The sequence below is a fragment of the Kogia breviceps genome, chromosome 11, assembly GCF_026419965.1.
Source record: "Kogia breviceps isolate mKogBre1 chromosome 11, mKogBre1 haplotype 1, whole genome shotgun sequence".
NCBI classification, from domain to species: domain Eukaryota; kingdom Metazoa; phylum Chordata; class Mammalia; order Artiodactyla; family Physeteridae; genus Kogia; species Kogia breviceps.
In genome coordinates, this window is record NC_081320.1 from 58,596,287 (window position 1) to 58,615,908 (window position 19,622).

Consider the following 19,622-nt stretch of genomic DNA (forward strand, 5'->3'; position numbering starts at 1 on the left):
CTGATTCACTGTTGTAAAGCAGAAACTAACACACCATTGTAAAGAAATTATACTTCAATAAAGATGTTAAAAGAAAAGTTTATTTAAAATAGGTATAATCTATGTCAGTTATATCTTGGTAAGGCTGTTAAAAAAAAAAAAGTGAATCACCAAGTATAAATTTAAACTGCACATAGCCTTTAACTCATGTCCAGGAATCAACACTTCAAAAATACTGGGCAAAGCAAACACTTAATGTCAGAGCCGTGGTGGAGGCGGCAGCAGGGAGCAGTATTTTATTGGTCTGAATTGTGGCACATGATGGTAATAAAAAGTAGACTGATTTCAGTTGGTTGTTTTCAGGTTCCCTGAACACACGCATCCTTATTGCCTGCACTCCACCCTGCATGCTGTTCCCTCCACCCAGATTCAGGGCACTGGCAGCCTCTTTTTCACCAAGCAGCCCTCAGCTCAGATGTCACCTCCCTGGAAAGCTCTTCCCTGACCAGTCCATCTAAAGTAAGAAAACTACCACTCCCTTCATGGCATTTACCACTATCTGAAAATATCCAGTTTATTTAGTGTTTTTTGTGGGGTTCCCCACACAAGAAATTGAACATCATCTCTGGCTCACTGTTGAATCCCAGCACCTGGACTGTGCCTGGCACACAGAATCGGTTCCAAATAAATAAGTGTGGAATAAATGAAAAATATATACATATTCATATGTACAAGAATGCTCATGTAACGAGATTCATAATAGCAAAAAGCTGCAATGACCTGAATGGCCAATAATAGATGAGTGATTAAATAAATTATAATTTATCTATACAATGGAATACTCTGCAGTGATTTAAAGAACATTTACTGCCATGAAAAGATATTGACAATATATAGTACTGTGGAATTTTTTAAAGTTTCAGAACAATATGTGTAGCATCATCCCATCTTTATAAATGATAGAGATAAATGTAATTATATGGGTATATATAGTTGGGTGTTTTTTTACAATGAAAGATTATACCGTATTATACTATATATATTTTTTAACATATATACATGTTTTTATACACATAGGGAAAAAGATGTGGAGGACTATGGTATTAGGAAGACACGCAGGGGTTACATGTCTTACTCCATACAATTCTGTATCACTTGAATTTTTGGAACACCCATGTAAACCTTTTGCAAATTAAAAAAAATTTACTACATTTATTTTATAGTGAGGTGACTGAAATGAGTTTCAAGCTTTTGGAAATATGCGATATATTTTTCAAAAATATTTTATGTTCACATTTAAAAATTATAGATTAACTTTAAAATAAATAAAAATAAATACTAAGAAGTTTATTTTATTTACAGTATTAACTTTTATAAAATGAATTAGCCTCACAACTGCCAAAACTTGGAAGCACCTCCTTCAACAGGTGAATGGATAAACCAACTGCAATATAACTATACAATGGACTATTACTCAGCAATTAAAAGAAATGAGCAAAACCCAGAGAATGTGCAACACAAGAGTGAGCCCTAAGGTACACTATGGACTTTGGACAATTGTGATCTGTCAATGTAGGTTGACCCTTGGTAAAAAATATATATATATATCACTCTGGTGAGTGATGTTGATAATGGGAGAGGCAAAGCATGTGTGGAGGCAGGAAAATTTCTATGCCTTCCTCTCAATTTTATTATAAACCTAAAATTGTTCTAAAAATAGCAAAGTCTTTAAAAAAAGAAATGTTAAAAAAAAGTTCCTGTAACTTTTTAAACTAAAGCTATACAATTATCGTCTAACCAAAATCTGTTTTTGAAATAAATTCCAAAATCACACACACACGCACACACACAGAGAAAAGAAATAAACTATGAAGTCATGGAAAGACATAGAGGAATCTTGAAGGCATATTTCTAAATGAAGGAAGCCTATCTGAAAAGGCTATATACTGTATGATTCCAGCTATATGACGTTCCGAAAAAGGCAAAACTATGGAGACAGTAAAAACATTAGTAGTTGCTAGGGGTTATGGGAGAGGGAGGGAGGTATGAATAGATGGAGCACAGGGGATTTGGGGGACAGTGGAAGTATGAACCCTAATGTAAACTATGTAAACTATGGGCTTTAGTTAATAATAGTGATCAATATTGGCTCATCAACTGCAGCAAATGTATCACACTCATGCAAGATATTAATAATAGAGGAAATGAGCTGGGGACAGATATATGGGAACTCTCTGTACTTTCTGCTCAATTTTTCTGTAAACCTAAAACCACTCTAAAAAATAAAGTCCATTAGTTTTTTTAAAATGTGTTGCATTAATGCATTTACTTTATTAGATATGATTAACTAAATTAACATATTTAAAATGTAAACGTTAAAGCAAAAGTCATGCATTTAAGTACTTTAAATAAAGATGTTATATTCCAAAAGAAAATAAATGACTTAGAATTTGAGGTCTAAAACCTGATATTAGACCTCTGACTCTACTATAGATATTTTTCAGTTTCTAGTTTTCCATTAGAGTAATTTACATCAAATAGGTTACACTAAACTTTTTTTCCAAAATTACATCTCCTCAATGAATTTTTGTTCTCCTGAAAAATGTCCAAGTCTTCTCTATTTCCATAGAACATCCAGTGGAAAACACACACGCACATACACACACACACACATACACACACACATACATACACACAAACAGAACATCCAATGGAACTTTCTTAATAACTTTATTTGTGTAAGAATGACTTCAATGAATAAGGTATAAAAATATTAGCAAAGTGCTTTGAGATTCTCAGATGAAAAAGTTAGGAAAAACTAGCAAGTCTGGTAACATAGAAATTCATGCAACTAATGGTCTGTCAGAGAAAAGTTATTTTTACAAATATTAAATAACTTTGAATAAGACACTACCTAATTATTCATAAAATCCATTACTTCATTCCAATCCACTACTGTAACAGCTGGAAATTTAAAACAATGGCATTTCATAGGTAAAGCAAAACGCTGTTAAAATTTCACATTTCATACAAATGCTATCTTTGGAAGAGATAAATACAACTATGTTGGTGAATACATCTATTCTACTTCTGACTGAAACTATGAACACATTTTAAGTGTATATATATTGTCTCTGTATAGAACCATAGAATCTTTTTTTTTTTTTTTTTTTTTTTTTGGTACGCGGGCTTCTCACTGTTGTGGCCTCTCCCGTTGCGGAGCACAGGCTCCGGACGCGCAGGCTCAGCGGCCATGGCTCACGGGCCCAGCCGCTCCGCGGCACGTGGGATCTTCCCGGACCGGGGCACGAACCCGTGACCCCTGCATTGGCAGGCGGATTCTCAACCACTGCACCACCAGGGAAGCCCCAGAACCATAGAATCTTATGGACAGGATCTTTGAGGTCACCTATACTAACTTACTATCCAATGAGTTAGATCTTCTATAACACCTTTGACTGTTATCTACACCAGAAGTCTGAAAATTTTTTCTGTAAAACGCCAGACAGTAAATACTTTAGATTTTGTGCCCATCCAGTCTCTGTTGCAAATACTCTGCCATTGTAGCTCAAAAGCAACAGCAGACAAAACAGGAACAAATGGACATGGCTGTGCTCCAATAAACCTTTATTTACAAAACAGGATGTAGGCCAGGTCTGGCCAGAAGGCCACAGTATGCCAACCGCTGATGTAGACCCCTCCCAATTATTTATAAAATTCCATTAGATACATTAGACACCTTTACAGGAAAATTCTTTGTCAGGGGGGACTGAAATAAGCAAATTCACCCATTGCTATAAACAAAATATTGCCTTCTGAAACAAGAGAACATTTGTCCTTTGCCATGTATCAGCCCTTCAAATACTTGAAGTAAACAATCATTATTCCCTCAAGTAGTACCCTCTCCAGTCTAAATGTCCCCCACGCCTTCAAGCATTCCTCCTGTTATGACATAGTTTTCCAGACTATGTGACCAACTGATCATCCTGTTGTATACATACTCCAGTCCATTAATTATCCTTTGAAGTGCAGAGTACAGATACATGACATATGGTTTTCAAAATATGTAGTAATCAAGATGGAATTTTAATTTTAGAATTTGGCTCACTGTCTCCAAATACAAATGTTTTTAGTTTTCTGGGGTTTTTGTTTTGACAAAATTACCATTTAGTCTTTAAGAAAAATATATTTTGTGTAGATATAGCCAATGGTTTATTCCCAGTGTCATAACTTTATACATTAATTTTAAATGATTACAAAAATAGAAAATAGTTTTTGTTTCATTTTGAAAAAAATAGTAGGCTTAATAAAACAATAAATTCAAAATGGTTCCTACACATCAAAAAATGTTGGCAGAACTTACCTCTACAATTGGAATCATATACTGCAAATTACAAAAGAAAACCATCAGACATTTTTTCAGAGAAAATGAAGCACAGAAGGGGAAGAAAACACACACACATCTGCAATGTGTCCTTTGATGCTGCTGGCCTGTTAGCAAGAACAGAGCATGGCTGCTACAGTCATAGCCAGGCTACCTCTAAATGATGATGTTCCTTATTGTATTCCACATTTCAGTAACTTGGGAAGAAACCACATCCATGTTTTTAAAGACAATTTAGCTCTAATTTCCATGACTTATTGTCATAGAATCCTAAAAAAAAAATGTTTTTAATAACTAGAAGAAAAAAGTCCATATTTATATAGCTATAAATGCACCACATTTGGTCTGACTTTACAACCCATTTCTGTAACTTACCGTAGTTTAATTTTTTTTGATAATTCAGTACCTTAAACAGTATATTGTACATAGTAGATTCTAGAGGAATCAATTCATTTTTTAAAGTATAAATATTTTTATTTGTAATGACATCCTAATTCATAATGTTTGTTGAGCTTCACTTACAATCTCTTGGTGTCTGCTTCCTGCTTGCTTGTCATCACAAAAGCTCTACCTGGGTAATCTCATCCATGTACGTGATTTCAAACACTATCCACATACTGATGACAACCAAATTTGTTTCTCTAGCCCAGTTTCTCTGCAGGGATGCCCCATATATCTAAGAGCCTAGTGGCACATCCACCTGGGCAGTCTAACTGCCACTAAAACAACATGTGCAAAGATGGAACACCCTAGGTCATCTCATGATAGGGAATGTTTATTGATTATTCATTATGTTCCACACACTGTGCTAAGTGCTTCACATGGATTTTCTCACTTAATCTTTACAGTGCCATTAAACATGGCAGGTTCATTTCCTTTTACCTGAAACCCCATTCAAATGATAGCATCAGAATATGAAATATGTAACAGACATCATTCATTAACTACCTAGTACCCATTCCTCTGCCCTTCTTCCTGGCCAAGAGAACACCAATTTTGTTCAAGGCATCAATATGTCAAACTGATATCTCAGTTTTCTTTGCAGCAAGGAGCCACTACATGACTCTATAGGAGCCAGTGAAACATAAGGAGATATCTGTTTTGGGAAGTTCAGGAAATGCAACACAATCCTTATCCTTTCCTGCCTTCTTCCTGACTTAATAGTGGATATTATGTGCAGCTGCACTTTTCATTATTTTGACCATCAGGGAAAAGCCAAGAGAATCACAGAGACATTGGCACACATATCACTGAGCTACTGAACCAAGGCCAGTAACCATCTACCTCCAGACTTCTTGTTACTGAGAAAAATGAACTCCTATTTGTCATATCCATTTTCAGTATGGTTTTCTACTAACTTGCAGCTGAAAACATTCCTACTGGATACAAAACTATAATATGAACAAGAAATTTCAACAAATTAGAAGGAAAGCAGACGGAGGAGTAACTACACAGAAAAACAAAGGATGTTACAAGCCAAGTACTTGCAGAAGCAAAAACAATGAGAAGCAAGTCAGCTCACCTCATGGAATCCACAGTAGACTCAGGATTTGGAGGCAACAAGGACTGCAGAAGACAAGACCTACAGATTTAGCATTTGGAGCTTCCCCAACAAAAAGCCAGCTCTCCATCAGTCACCACCATTCCTCAAGCCAACAAGTCTACTATTACATGTTGGAAAAGTTCTTTAAAAGTCTGTTTATTCTTTGCTGTCTGTTCATATTTATGAGTAAGTCACTGAAAATATGATTGTAGGGAAAGCCTGGGTATGAAAGAGAGAAGCAAAACAAACAGAAAAAAAGAAAAGGCAAGGAGGGGTGAAAGGAAAAAAAAAACTTAGAGGAAACAAAAACAACGCAAAAAGCAGAAGAAAACAGCAAAAAGAAAAACACATTATCCTCAGAGAAATATGGAAAAATAATAATAAGAACAAGGTGCTATGAAGTAGAAACAATCAAAATATTGCAGCAGAAACAAACAAAATTAAAGGAAGGTTGGAAGATGAAGTTGAGGCAATTTCCCAGAAAATAAAGTTTGGAGACTAGGTGAGAAAAGTTGAAACTTAGAGAATCAGGGTGACATAGAAATTTCAAAAGAGGAGAACCAAGAAGAGAGAGAGAAAGAAATTGTCAAAGGAAGACATTAATTCTCCTCCTCCAAGAGCTCAACATCTAAAGTGAAATTAAAACATGCATGAAGGCAGATGATTGTGAAAATGCAGAAAAAGAGGGAGAAACTGAACATCTAAAAAGTTTTCTGAGAGGAACAAACAGGTATAGCTCCCAAACCTTTGTATGAGAATGACAACAAATCTCTCAACAGCAACGCAAGTCATGGAATTATGCCTTCAAAGTTCTGAGTGGAAGATCATTTTCAGCATAACATTTTACAGCTCCAACAATCAAGTAAGAGGACAGATGAAGGTAGGCAGATGAAGGATATGAACTATTTGTCTCTCAGGCACCTTTTTGGGGGAAGCTTATGGAGAATTATGTGTCAACAAAATAAGGGACTAAATAAATCAAGGGAATGAAAACATGTAATTGAGGAAACAGAAACCTGCTCCAGGAAAGGGGCAAGAGGCTAAACACCAGAATGAATGCTGTTCAGCAGGTCTAGACCCAGACTGGGAGGAAGACAAGCTTCCGGGGAAAAGTATAACTGATAGGTTATGAGATGCACTTTGACATTTGGAGGTAGATCTTCTGTGGGGGTTAGAAAAATAGATTGATATGTATATAGAGTTTCTTATAGAGAAAAATAGTAAAGTATTAGATTGAACAATATGAAATTGCTGTTTTATAGCTCAAAATTTTGTCCAACATTGGCTGTTTTGTACCTTTCAATGTAACCTACCAGTGAATAATATGATGCAGGAAATCTGCATCAAGAACTCTAACAATAACAAAAACAAAAGAAAAGTTGGAGGAATATGTGAAACAAGAATGTCAGATATTGTTATTGAAACTGGGTAATAGACACATGGGGTTGGTTCATTGTCCTGTATATGTTTGACCATCCCATAGTAAAAAGCAGTAAAAAAAAAAAAAAAAAAGAAAAGAAAAGAAAAGAAAAGAAAGAAAAAGAAAATCATGACAACATAGAAATGGGCAAAATTTCAGTAATCTTTCAAACACTTGGAGGAATTTCCACTTAGCAATGCTCCGATTAAGTTATAGAACCACTGGACACAGATAGAAAAAGTCACTTTTTGAAAGAGCCCATCTACCCTGGATCATCAGTCATAGTGGGTTAAGCAACATCAGGGATGTTTCACATCCCCCATTTCATCCCTTGCTTTATATTGATTTCACTGATTCTAGGATTGCATTGCGCAACAAAACAGTACTGACAGCTGTTCCAAATGCTTAGATCCAAAACTGAATAAGGCAATCATTTCTCACTGCCCATCAATTACCTCCCAGTTCATTTCTCTTCTTGTCCAAACTAGATTCTGGGATTCATCATTCTATTCACACCCTTGTAAATATCCTTAAGTCCCTGCTCTATCACTTCTGCTCTTTGTAGCTGGCAACAACCAGCTCTGGAATGAACACTACCTCCTGCCTTCTCTGCATCTGTACCCAGAGAACTAAATATTATTGGAGAAAATCACCTAAACCTGACAGGCTTAATGTTATATTTATTACTGCAAATCATAAACTGGCAATTTTACTATTGTTGCTGTCTTAAATGCAGCTAAGTTACTTTAAAGAAGCAAAGTGTAAAACCAACAGCAAGCTTCACAACAAAGCAATGGATGCCAGACACTCTCATGGTATCCACAAGGAACTGAAAAAAATAAATAGCATGTTAGAATTCTACTCACAACAAAGATATTTTTCAAGAATGAAGGTAAAATAAAAACACAGAGACAAAAACTGAAACACGGTTCTCAGGTAACACATCACCAGCAGGCCCAAATTAAAGAAAATACTAAAGAACATTCTTTTGGCAGAATGGAAATATTCCTACACAGAAGCCCAGAGAATTTAGGAGGGAAAAGAGCAACAAGAATGGCAAATCTATAGGAAACCCACCAAATATTGACTTTTAAAAATAATGTCTGTGGGCTTCCCTGGTGGCGCAGTGGTTGGGAGTCCGCCTGCCGATGCAGGAGACACGGGTTCGTGCCCCGGTCCGGGAAGATCCCACATGCCGCGGAGCGGCTGGGCCCGTGAGCCATGGCCACTGAGCCTGCGCGTCCGAAGCCTGTGCTCCGCAACGGGAGAGGCCATAACAGTGAGAGGCCCGCGTATCGCAAAAAAAAAAAAATAATAATGTCTGGACTTCCCTGGTGGCGCAGTGGTTAAGAATCCACCTGCCAATGCAGGGGACACGGGTTCGAGCCCTGGTCCTGGAAGATCCCACATGCCGCGGAGCAGCTAAGCCCGTGAGCCACAACTACTGAGCCTGCGCTGTAGAGCCCGTGAGCCACAACTATTGAGCCTGCACGCCACACTACTGAAGCCCTCACACCTAGAGCCCGTGCTCTGCAACAAGAGAAGCCACCGCAGTGAGAAGCCCACACACTGCAACGAAGAGAGCCCCCTGCTCGCCGCAACTAGAGAAAGCCCGTGCGCAGCAATGAAGACCCAATGCAGCCAAAAATAAATAAATAAATAAAATTTAAATAAATAAATAAATAAAAATAAAAATAATGTCTTATGAACTTTAAAATAGATCATTAAAATACACTACAATAGCATCTAAGTAAATAGGGAGATAAAGGTGCTATAGATCTTGCATTGTTAGAAAAAAGAATAAAGGCCTAAATTAATATCAAATTTTGATATGTCATGGTTGTATGTTGTATCTCCAGGAAAAGCACTAGTAAGAGAAATAAAAGAATATACAACTTTTGAACTAATAGAGAAAAAAAAGAAGAATAAAAAATAGTCAATCCAAATGAAGGCTAGAAACAGGAAACAACATAGAACTGATAAAACAAGTGGAAAGAACACAGTAAGATATAAATTTAATTCTAAATATACCAGTAATTCCATTAAGCTTAAATGAACTAAACAGCCTAATTTAAAAACAAAGGTTATATGACTACATAAAGAAAAAGAACCCAACTATATGCTGTTTAAAATGGACACATATAAAACATAATGAGAAAGAAACATCGAAAATGAAACAACAGGAAATAATTCTATTCAAACACATTCATAAATTAAGCTTGTATAACTCTATTAATATCAGATAAAGTAACTTTAAGGCAAAAAGCATTATTAAAGATAGAAACACTCTACAATGATACAAGGCTTAAGTCACCAGGAGACTACAACAGGTCTAAATTTGCATGCATCAAATAACATGGACTCAAAAGATATATATAAGGCTTCCCTGGTGGCGCAGTGGTTGAGAGTCCGCCTGCCGATGCAGGAGACGCGGGTTCGTGCCCTGGTCCGGGAGGATCCCACATGCCGCGGAGCAACTAAGCCCGTGAGCCGTGGCCGCTGGGCCTGCGCGTCCGGAGCCTGTGCTCCGCAGCGGGAGAGGCCACAACAGTGAGAGGCCCGCATACCGAAAAAAAAAAAAAAAAAAAAAAAAAAAAAAGATATATATAAAAAATTGACAAATCTACTAGAAAAAAGAAGCAAGTCCACAATCATAACTGGACAAGCAGTCAAAAACAAAACCAGTATGGGTTTTAGACAATATGATGTGACAAATTTGATTTAATGAACATATAGAACTCTATATCCAATGATTACAGAATATACATTCTTTGTAAGGCATAGAGAAGTTTTATAAAAATGATCATATACTGGTCCATAAAAACAGTCTCAACAAAACTTCAAAGGATTGAAATTATATACAGGATGTTCTCTGATTATAAGGTAATTAGGTAGAAATCAATAACAAAAAGATACCTAGAAAAGCTAGATATATTTAGAAACAAATAAATATATTTCTACATAATTGATAGGTCAAACAGAAAATTACACTGAAAATTAAAATATAACTTGAAAAAATAATTTTTTAAATTGTATATAAAAACTTATGAGATACAGCTAAAACAGTGCTTAGAAAGCAAATTATGGCTTTTTTTTTTTTTTTTTTTTTTTTGTGGTATGCGGGCCTCTCACTGTTGTGGCCTCTCCCGTTGCGGGGCACAGGCTCCGGATGCGCAGGCTCAGCGGCCATGGCTCACGGGCCCAGCCGCTCCGCGGCATGTGGGATCTTCCCGGACCGGGGCACGAACCCGTATCCCCTGCATCGGCAGGCGGATTCTCAACCACTGCACCACCAGGGAAGCCCGGCTTTTTAAATGCTATATATTTTAAAAAGAAAGGCTAAAAAATCAATTCACTAAGCATCCATCTCAAGAAATTTAAAAAAAGAGCAGCAAACTACTAAGAAAATCGAAGGAAGAAAATAATTGCAGCAAAATTATAACAACAAAATTAATGAAACAGGAAACATCATATATAGAAAGGATCAACAAAGGCAGAGGTTGATTCTTTGAAAGACTAAGAATATTGATTGATAAAGGCCTAGGGAGAAAAAAAACAAAAAACAAACAAAAAAGCCCAGACAACTAATGTCAGAAATTAAAGGTCAACAGCACTATTCATATTGCAATATTAAAAAGATAAGATTTTATGACAATAGATTGGAAATTTTAGAAAATATGGACAAATTTTTTTTTTTTTTTTTTTTTTTTTTTGTGGTACACGGGCCTCTCACTGTTGTGGCCTCTCCCATTGCGGAGCACAGGCTCCGGACGCGCAGGCTCAGCGGCCATGGCTCACGGGCCCAGCCGCTGCGAGGCATGTGGGATCGTCCCAGACTGGGGCACGAACCCGTGTCCCCTGCATCGGCAGGCGGATTCTCAACCACTGCGCCACCAGGGAAGCCCGGACAAAATTTTTTTAAATACAACTTACCAAAATTGACAAAAGGAAAAGGAAATATGAAAAGTCTTATAAATGTTAAAGGAATTCAATCTGTAATTTAAAACATTGGAACAAAGAAAACTCCAGGCCCAGAATTAACTGGTGATGAATTCTACTATTTACAGAATAATATCAATATTATAAAAATTCTAGACAAACATAACTTGACTTTGACATTATAAGAAAGGAAAATTACAGACCCATCTCTCATGTGAACATACATGTAAGAATCTTAAACAAAATGTGAGCAAACAATATCCAGCGATATATAAAAAGGAAAATCAGTCATGACTAATCTGAGTTTATTCCAGGAATATAGTACTGATTATATTAGAATATCAATCAATATAATTTGTCCCAATAACAGAATAAAGGAGAAAAATCATATCATCATATTAATTGATATAGAAAAAGTATTTGTTAGGATGCAGTATCCATTTGTGATTTTTAAAGTAGAAAGAAATTTTAATAATCTGATAAATAGTACCTACAAAAAAACTTTTACCAAGTATACTATTTAAAAGTAAAATGTTGAAAGTTTGAGATGAGTAACAAGACATGGATGCCAATTATTACTATTACTTCTGCACAATATTATACTTAAAGTCCTAATCAGTGTAGTGAGCAAGGAAAAGAAATAAAAGGTGAAAGAATAGGAAAGGGAAAAAAAAACTCTCATTATCCTCAGATAAAATTCAAAACAATAAAATTCAAAAGAATCTTCATGCAAATTATTAGAATCAACAAGTCTAGCAAAGTCACTGGAAATAAGGCAATACACAAAACTCAATTGATTTTCTATATATTAGCAATAAACAGGAAAAATGCTTAAGAAGATAGCATTTATAACAGCATCAAAACTATCAAATACCTCGGGAGGAAATATGCAAGACCTTTATGCAGAAAATTATAATATACTATTGAGAGAGTTCAAGAAGAACAAAATAAATGAGAGATTTATCACATTTATAACATAAATTCTCCCTAAATTTATCTTTACATTCAATGCAATCCCAGTCAAAAGTCAACAGGTTGTTTCATGGAACTTGACAACTCGATCTAAAAATCTACATGGTAATGAAAGGTACTGGAATAGCCAACACAACCTTGACAACAGTAAGTTAGAATAACTTGTCTACCGGATGCCAGGACTTATGATAAAGCTACAATAATTAACATGGCATGGTAGTGGTGCAAGGATAGACAAACAGACCAATGAAACAGAACAGAGAATCCAGAAAAGCAGACCCATGCATATGATCCATGGACACTTGATCCAAGGTGATACTGCAGGAGAAAGATCTTTGCTTTATACTAATTCATCAACCTGCACATTAATATCTTGTGTATTTTTCTATATATGTGTTGTAGTTCACTATAAAAAAAGTGTATTGATGATTAAAACTAAAAGTAATAATAGTAAAGTAACATAGAAGAATAAAATTTTTACAAAATACTATTATACTAAATATGAAGAAACCAAGTTAGTGTACAAACCAAATTATTACACTAAATTTGAAAAGATTGAACTCTGCCATTAAAAGAGGAAAAACTTTCAAAATGTGTTAAACAACAAAACATAGCTCTATGTTGTTTATTAAAAGCACCCTTAAAATGATCAGAAGTGGATAAAAATATAAAGGTAAACATAGAAATACCAATGAAATGTAAATTTAAAAGAAAGAGGGAATAGCAAGGTAGAAATTAAATTTAAAAGCATTAAAATGTATAAAGACAAACACTATGTAATGAAAAAAGACACTGTTTATGAAGATGACGCAAGTCATATATCTGTAGTATCAAACAACACAACAGCAAAAAATGTAAAGAAAAATTAAACTGCAATGATAACGATGAAAATACAGTTATACAGAAAGACTTCAATACACCTCTTTCATGGGAATTCCCTGGCGGTCCAGTGGTTCGGACTCCACGCTTTCCCTGCCGAGGGTCTGGGTTCAGTCCCTGGTCGGGAAACGAAAATCCCACAAGCTGGGTGTGGTGCAGCACGGCCAAAAAAACCCCGAAAAACAAAAACAAAATACACCTCTTTCATAATTAATGGATTTAGTTGTCAAAAAATACTGGAATGGAATAATATAATCAACACATTCAAAGACAGATAGATAGATAGATAGATAGATAGATAGATAGATAGATAGATATGAAATCTCATAAGCCTCAGAAAGAGAACATATTTTCCTTTCAGGTCTCTTTTACAGCAAACATCATTGGGTGTCTCCCTAACAGCCATTCCTCTCTCTCTCGCTTCCTTCTTGATGCCAAATCCCACTTGTTAGAAGGAAAGCTAAAAATGCCAGATACCTCCCTAATATCACTTGAAGCCAGGGCATAGGCTTGAGACCTTGCTCTGTCCAGTGGAACCTGTAGAGCAATCTGCCAGGGTCTTTTAAGAATTGCCTCTCTTAGAAGAGAAGGGAAAAAGTTTCACATTCTTTCTGCTTTGAATTGATCCTGTGAGGGTGTGAAGGACTTGCAGGCAAGCAGAACAGATAGAAAGGCAGGAGGGTCCCAGAGAAACTGGCCCCAGAACCCTATATAATGGAGCAACTGGACCAACCCTGGAACTACTTGCCCCAGTTTTTTGGAAAGTGAGAAAAATCAGCCCCTTCATTAAGTTACTTTTTTTTTACGTGGGCCTCTCACTGTTTTGGCCTCTCCCGTTGCGGAGCACAGGCTCCGGACGCGCAGGCTCAGTGGCCATGGCTCACGGGCCCAGCTGCTCCGCGGCATGTGGGATCTTCCTGGACCGGGGCACGAACCTGTGTCCCCTGCATCGGTAGGCGGACTCCCAACCACTGCGCCACCAGGGAAGCCCCATTAAGCTACTTTTAACAGATATTCTATTTCTTGCAACCTAAAGCATCCTAATTGGATCACTCATCCTAATTGATCTAACCAAAATAAATCATGTCATCAAAAGAGTTTAACAATTTTTTCAACTAGAGATCTTCTAGGCGCCATTCTCTGATCAACATCAAATAAAAATAGAAATAAGTAATAAAAGGTGACTAAAAAAACATAACCTGGAAGCTTAAAAAACACATACACAGAATACCATTGGATATTTGCTCAAAGAGGAAATAAAACATGAAAATACAAACTCTCCAGAAAGCAATGAAAAGAAGACTTTTTACCAAAACCTATGGAACAACTCAAAAGATGTGTTTAGGGTAAATACCAAATCACCATCTTTAATGTAAAAAGACTAAAATTAAAGGCAACTACCACTCATGTTGAAGACTTAGAGACCAAGCGGCAGAGAAACAAAAAAGAGGGAATTAATAAAGATAAAAGTTGAAATTAAGGAAATGGAAAACCAAAAAAGTAGAAATGATCAATAAATCCAAAAGCTTCTTTTTAAGATATACCAATAAAATAGATAAATTTCTTCCAAGACTGATTAAGGAAAAATGAGGAGAAAATAAAACTATATAAGATTAGGAATTTTCAAAGGAGATATAAACACAGATACAGAAGAGATTTTAAAAACTATAAAATCTATAACCACAAATTTGAAACCCTAGGACAAGTGAATAATTTCAAAAAAGAATTGGATAATTTCCTAGCAAAATATAAATGAATCTGGGAACAAGTGGCAAACCCAAATACACCAATTACAATAGACCAGATTGGAAAGGTGATTAAAGGCCTATCATTAAGAAAGCACCAGGACCAAGTGATTTCATAACTTATTTCAGCTAACCTAAGAACAGTAATCCCAGTATTATTTAAATTATTCCAGAATGCATGAAAAGGGAAACTTCCTAATACATTTCATGAACCAGCAGAAATTTTAACACCGAAACCTGATACAGTAACACTCCTCCCCCCCAAAAAAAGGAAACCATAATATCACTTATAAGTACAGATGCAAAATTTCTAAATAAAACATTGGGAAGCAGTATTCAGCAATGACTCAAGAGAATAACACACTGTGACCAATCAGAGCTTAATTCAAGGAATGCAAGAGTGAAATTCAATGTAATGAAGTTTATTTACCAAAAATCAACAGCAAACATCATTCTTCATCATCATGGTGAAAAAATAAAGCCATTTCAAATAAAATCAGAAACCAGACAGGAATGCTTGCTATGGCTATTACTATTCAACATTGCTGTGAGAAGGTCTAGCAAATGAAATAAACACTGGATAAAAGATACACTATTTTGGCTAACTACAAAATTGTATACTAGAAATCTAACAGACTATAGTTTACCAAAAAAAAAAAAACAACAAACAATCAAATCTACTACAATTAATGAGAATATTTGATAAAGTAACTCTATGATATAAGATAAATAACCAAAAATCATTAGGCTTTCCTTATTCTAGCATAAATACCCGGAAACAAAAATGGGAAAAATATTCCGTACATAATTGTGAAAAAAAGCAATAAAATATTGTTATGGAATGAATGTTTGGGTCCTCCCCAAATTTATAGCTTGTTGCTTCATCTCCAATGTGATGGAATTTGGAGGTGGGGTGTTTGAGAGGTAATTAGATCATGAGGATACAACTCTCATGAATGAGATTAGTGTCCTTATAAGAACAGGCCAGAGAGCTAACTAGCTCTCTTTGTGCCACAGGAGAATACAATGAGAAGCCAACAGTCTGCAACCCAGAAGAGGGCCCTCACCAGAACCTGACCATGCTTGCACCCTGATCTTGCACTTCCATCCTCCATAACTCTGAGAATTTCTGTTGTTTATAAACCACCCAGTTTATATGGTGCTTTGTTACTGAAGGCCAGACTGACTAAGGCAAATACTTAGGAATAAACTCTGCAAGAAAAGCACAAAACTTAGATGGCGACAACCATAAAATCACATTGAAGGGTAAATTTTAAAATCTGAAAAAATGAAAAGATATCCATATTCTTAGATGGAAAGATTTAATAACAATTCTCTTATATCATAAAAATGTGCAATTAAAAAGCAAGTAAGGGCTTCCCTGGTGGCGCAGTGGTTGAGAGTCCGCCTGCCGATACAGGGGACACGGGTTCGTGCCCTGGTCTGGGAAGATCCCACATGCCACAGAGTGGCTAGGCCCGTGAGCCATGGCCGCTGAGCCCGCACGTCCGCTCCGCAAAGGGAGAGGCCACAACAGTGAGAGGCCCGCGTATCGCGAAAAAAAAAAAAAAAGCAAGTAAAATATGGGCTCCTAAAAGAGAAAAGAGACATTAGGTAAAAGCTGAGGAAATCTGAATAAACTATTTACTTTACTTAATACCCAGTACATCAATACTGGTTCATTAATTGTAACATATGTATCATACCAATGTAAGATGTTAATGGGGAAAGGGTGAGGAGTATACGGAAACCCTTTGTACTATTGTCACAATTCTACTGTAACTCTAAAACTGTTTTAAAAAAGAAAGTTTTCTTCTTTCAAAAAACATTTGTAAGACAATTAGGGAAGTTTAAAAAAACAAGTATTATTCTAATTAAATAGATAAAATTATCTTAAAGTTTAGAGAGAAAATAAATGCCTAAGAAAGCAAAAAAGTGAATGAAAAAGAATAATGAAAGAAAATATACTATAAAGCCACTGTAATTAAATCAATATGGAGTATTAGTATAGGAATAGATATATCAATCAGTGGACCAGAACAGAAAAACCAGAAATAAAATCCAGTTTATATGAGATTTTAATATATGACAAAAACGTATCTCAATTCAATGGGGAAAGAGTGACTATTTAATAAATGGTGCTGGCATAACTCATCCATCTGGTAGAAAATAGTCTCCAATCTCATATTATAAATGAGAAACAAATTCCAGATGGAGTAGATGCCTAATGTAATAAATAAAGCATCAAAAAGTTAGAAGGAAAGCTAGGAAACAACACACAAGCTGTTTTTTAACCAGAAAGAAAAGACAGCCATATCTAAGTTTATAAAAATGAAAAACAATTTATGTTGCAAAAGCTACCATAAACAAAACTAATAGGCAAATGATAGATTTGGGGAATACTTGGAAAAGAGATAACAGATAATGAGTTAGTAGTCATCACCAATATACAAAGTGCTCTTAAAAATTGGCAAGAGACAAGCAATCCAGTGAGAAAATTGGTAAAGGATGTGAAAAGGGAATCCATGAGAACAAATCCACATAGCATGAAGATGCTCCAACTAACTATCAATTAGAGAAATGCAAACTACAGTAAAAAAAATTATATATCACTCTACACCAAATCAGACAAAAGAAAAATGAGAGTGCAACAGTACCAACTGCCAACAGGATGAATAGAAAAAAATGTAATTGTTTACAGCTGTTCTGAAAAGCAGTCAGGCAAATATTTTTAAATTAAAAGTACGCAAGACACTTCAACGAACAAATCACACTCCTAGAAATCTATCTCATAAAAATAAAATCACCAATAAAATGTTTATTGCATCATTGCTCTTATTGCGGAAAAAAAAATAAAAAGTAACAAAATGAGTTCCCAGCAATAAGGTAATAAATAATGGTACATCTATACTGTAGAATATTAAGCAGCCATGAAAAAGAATGAACTAGTGTTACACCATTTGACTTCGAGGGATTTTCCTGGATGTATTTTTGAATGATAAAAGTGAGATGCAGGGACTTCCCTGGTGGCGCAGTGGTTAAGAATCCTCCTGCCAATGCAGGGGACATGGGTTTGAGCCCTGGTCTGGGAAGATCCCACATGCTGCAGAGCAACTAAGCTCGTGAGCCACAACTACTGAGCCTGTGCTCTGGAACCCACGAGCCACAACTACAGAGCACATGTGCCTAGAACCCGTGCTCTGCAGCAAGAGAAGCCACCACAATGAGAAGACCACGCACCGCAACAAAGAGTAGCCCCCGCTTGCCACAGTGAAAGTGGGCTAGGGAAAGCCCGCTTGCAGCAACAAAGACCTAACACAGCCAAAAATAAATAAATTTATGTTTAAAAAAGTAAAATAAAATAAAAGTGAGATGCAGAGAGGTGCATACACCACAATCCCATTTTTTAAAAAAGGAAACATTGAACAAAACCCCCAAATATATGTGCACCCGAGTGTTTGTGTGTGTGTTGTGTAAAGGCAAACATGGAGACAAACATGGAAGGAAACACACTCAGGTTGCTAACACAGATGACTGGCAGCATGGCAGGGAAGAAGGGTGTGCAAGGGTTGGAAAGGAAAAATGGGCAGAATGTATGATATGATTATGTTAAGGAAATTAATCAAAAACTTGCTACAACATGGATTAGGGTACAACATGATTGGCATGAGCGTTCATCCTCCATGTGGTCCCCATTCTCAAACTATATCATAGTCATCTGGCACTTTCTCATCCATTGAACTATTAGTTCTGTATAATGTTGTCTCACAGTCCTCTCATTTGTGCATTTTGTGACCATCCTACTGAAAAATATAATTTTTCCATTAACTGTTACCCCACGTTTTATGAAATTGAACTTTGGACCCCACTCTTCAAGTTGGGGTATGGTTTATGCACAAATGCAAATATGTACCTATACATAAAGAAATTAGAAAAAATAAGGAATTGGTACTTATATAGTTCTTGATTGTTGAATGTCCATAAAGTAAAAAATACTAGTTACAGAAAAATATGCATGAAGTATTCTATTTCAGTAAAAGCACGCAAAACCCTAATTTTAAACTTACAGTTAAGTATTTTTAAGTGAAAAAGAAAGCTTTGGATAGGGTTCACAAAGCCACTGGCTCAGGTTACATAAAGGGGAAGGAAGTAGAAAGGAGGGGCCGATTACTAACTTTGCTTTTATACCTCTCTACATTTTATTACTTCACTTATTACAACAAGTAAAAAAAGTATTGCTCTTGAAATCTGAAAACATTAAGTAAAGAAAACAAAGATAAATTGCAAATAATAAAATAAATTGGATATTAACGAGTAGCTACCTTGTAAGACATGTTGTGAAGATTAAATGAGATAATCCATGTAAAGTGTTTAGCACATTGCCTAACATGTTGCAAATGCTCAATAAATAGGAGCAATTTTTATTTAAAAAAAAAAAGACTACAGAGAGCAGTGGAAATTAGGAAGCTGAAAAGATAACGTCTTTGAAAATAACACTGTGTACACAAGGCACTTTTTTCCCTATAACTGAATCTGATCTCCTTTGCACTGCAAGGACTCATATTATGGTAACTATACAGCTCATCAAACACACTTTCATTGACAGTAAAAATAAAATTACAATTAGATGAATAAGATACTTAAACAATACAAAGGAAATGGCAACTTTTTGCCTTGCAGGCTCTTTAAGAACTTCAAGAACCATCCTAAAGCACTATGCTTCTGTCACAACCACTTCAGATAAGAAATACTTGACCCTGG

At 35.9% G+C, this 19,622-nt stretch overlaps 1 protein-coding gene across 1 annotated transcript in view; it reads right to left on the reverse strand.

Annotated features, from left to right (window-relative positions):
• ACYP2 (acylphosphatase 2) overlaps nucleotides 1-19,622 on the reverse strand; it is a 177,600-nt gene that overhangs the window by 141,549 nt on the left and 16,429 nt on the right. The gene's annotated exons all lie outside the window — the stretch shown is intronic.